Source organism: Vigna unguiculata, unplaced genomic scaffold (genome assembly GCF_037176805.1).
Source record: "Vigna unguiculata cultivar grain cowpea cultivar isolate G323 ecotype 2 unplaced genomic scaffold, ASM3717680v1 ptg000343l, whole genome shotgun sequence".
Taxonomy (NCBI): domain Eukaryota; kingdom Viridiplantae; phylum Streptophyta; class Magnoliopsida; order Fabales; family Fabaceae; genus Vigna; species Vigna unguiculata.
In genome coordinates this window covers 14,468-17,430 of record NW_028196978.1, presented here as the reverse complement: position 1 = coordinate 17,430, position 2,963 = coordinate 14,468, and the positions used below count along the sequence as shown (strand labels likewise).

Here is a 2,963-nt window from a genome sequence, read left to right as displayed (position 1 = left end):
GGAGTAGTGAGTGATATGTGGTTGGTTGTTGACCAACAGAAAGGAAGGATGCATGGGACTAGCGGGCATTGAACCCAACGGAGTGACTTTCATTCCGAGAAAACTTCGTTCGAATTGCATGTGTTGTGTTAAGCATATTATAAAATCTATCTCAAGCTTGCCCCCGATTTGGAAGAAATGCTGCTTTAGATCCCGCCCAGATCAGATCAAGGGCGGTCTATTTTTTTATCTTTCTAAAAGAGCGTTTACTACGGGTGCTCTTTAGGCTGTGCCGGGCTGTGCACTTCACATCAAGGTGACAGGATTCGAACCTATGGCCCTCTGTACCCAAAACAGATGCGCTGACCAGACTGCGCTACACCTCGTCTCACCCCCCTCAGCATATAGATCCACCCGATCGATGAAGACTCGAACCGAACTCGCCCATCCTTTTGGGCATAGGGACGCGAGAACCAATCCGAGTAATCAACCGCTTTTTTTAGAAAATCTGCCTCCAGCAAGATAGGGCGACGCCAAAAAGCCGTATAGTGCAGGAGCGCTCACATTTTTTTTTGCTTCCTCTTTCACTTGAATTAAAAAAAATCCGGCTCGCTCCCGGCTACCTGTCCTTTGGACCCAAAGCCCGCTTAGAAGTGGATTCGAACCACTGACACAAGGATTTTCAGTCCTTTGCTCTAACCAGCTGAGCTACCTGAACCACTTTCCTAAATTATGTTTTCTTCATCGAATAGCGCCCTACCTTACTTACCACTTGACTAGTCAGGGAAAAGCCCTTGACTAATAACTGAAAAGAAAGGGCTTTTTTCGTTCGTCAAGCTTTCGAGCAGCTCTTTCAACTGCCGCCTAATCTCCTCTCCCAACATGCTCAAGAACCGAGAGCCGCCCAGGGACTGCCGGAGGGAGCTTGCTTATCAAAAGAAGATAGGCCGGTCAAAACAACGCGCAACGGGCTCTCCGCTCACTAAGTAGGTAGTGCTTTTCTGTCCTCCGGGGGACTCCACCAACACACACCAAGAGGTTCTCTCTCTCACGTAATTTCGCCCGCCCGTTCCACTTCCGTGCCGGAGGAAATGGGATTCGAACCTACCTTTATTCAGATAAACTGATCGCTCTACCAACTAGCCTTCTGGGTGGGCTTAAGACACGGATTTGCTAGATCTATATACAACCTTCTTGTATCATGGGTTTTAATCCAATAAGAGCTACATAACCATGTAGCGTTGGGCTTAACCGAGACCAGACATCTGCTTTTACTGCCATTGGTTTTGTTCGTCGTGACGAAGTGACTGCCTCACACCACAATTAAGAATTGGCGCCGCACCCTAACCCTCTGGTCACTTCACTTGGCTTTCATGCCTGACTTGTTGTTATTTATACCCCGGTTTCTAACGGTTCACTTCGCTAGCTGCGGTCCCCTACTTCGGTGACCCTTTCCTTGCGGCTTGGCTTGCTTGCTCGCTAATCATTGGCTTTAGACAGCGATTTCTTTGATGTCTGTAGGATGAGAGTTCTTGCTTCATCCGTAGTTCTGCTGATTTAGGAGTAGGTCTTGGCTCTGAAGGCTTTTCTTCTCGATGCTTTGTCCTCTAGTCCCGCTTATTCTAAGTCTATGGTAGAGCTAGAGCCCGGGAAGGTTCTCCATGACAGACGAGAAAGGTTTTTTGGTCCCTTAGTAGTAATAGTAGTGACTCCCAGCCCCTTTCCTTTACAGAATAACAAAAAAGTTTATGAGTTGCATCCGAGGTTCAAAGCCCTGCTCATAGAAGGGATGGAGACAGCTACTTTTAGAATGAGAGAGGCATGGACCAATGCAATGGTGTAAAAAAAAGGCATTTATTTGGTCCAATCCAATCACAGCTTATTCCGCCTACACCTTCTTTGCCGAAAGCCCTTGTCTGTGGCTATCTTCTACATTCTCTGCCATCTTCCGTCATCCCCTTGATCGACTGTCCCTAAAGCAAAGAGCCAATGCCAGCGACTCTTCTAAGCCATAAAGCTATGGGCTAAGCGGGTGTCGAACTCATACCTTCTACGCTCCGTTCCTGGGATTGGCTAATGCCTTTCTCTTTCCGATAGGATATCCCGGTTCGTGCCACTTTCACGGCGGGATTTTTTTCCATTTTCTTCGATAAAGGGCTAGGCTAAACCTAAGGATTTCAAACCTTACCTTAGGCTTACGACTGCTTCGAGAGCATCTAGAGCAGGCCATTCCCCTATCTGTTAATTTCTGATTCAACTCGATCAGTCACCTGAGAAAAATCACACTATTGATAAATAGTCAGTTAGCAACTCATGAATGGAATAAGAGAATAAAGACGAGCTGGATTTACTTACGGAAAAGCTTGGAAACGAAGTCACTTATCAATCGATAACTATATGCGTTACACAACTTCGATTTTCAACAATGGAATAAAAACCTTCAAATTATAAGTCGAGAGACAAAGAATTTCGAATGGAATGAATTCGTATTCGTTACTGTCCAATTTATGTTATTTGTCGAGATTGGTCTGTAAGAACCATCGAGTCTTCGTCTCACTCGTATCAAATCCTAGCTACTCTAATGCTCGTGCAATTTAGCTTCTAAACCTCATGAACTCAAACTCATTAGTTCGCTCTGGATCTTCTCAATTCATCTTTCAGCTTCATTGCTCTAAAAGCAAGCCTTGAATGAATTTAGAAATTGCTTAACTTAATGGGAGAGAACACCGGGCTTGGTTCCGTACTCCCTCAATCCAAGAAGGAACTCCACAAGCAAGGAACCCTTACCGAGCATATTAGCGAAAAGGCTCATACAGAGGCAAGGAGGCCAAAAGCTTTCTTTATTTGTTAGCTTCCCGAAGAGAGGAGATGCGTCTTCGAATCAACCCTTGAACCTAACCCTCGGAAGGAGGGTCTTGGCTTATTCCCCGATCGGATTGAATGGACAACTGGTGACCTCGGGTGAGGGGCACGAAGGGAAGGGT

At 46.0% G+C, this 2,963-nt stretch overlaps 1 non-coding gene across 1 annotated transcript; it reads right to left on the bottom strand.

Annotated features, from left to right (window-relative positions):
* Positions 1-290: 290 nt before the first annotated feature.
* Positions 291-365, bottom strand: TRNAP-UGG (transfer RNA proline (anticodon UGG)). Its single transcript has one exon. It is a non-coding gene; the product is annotated as a tRNA-Pro (tRNA).
* Between the last annotated feature and the right edge of the window lie 2,598 nt (positions 366-2,963).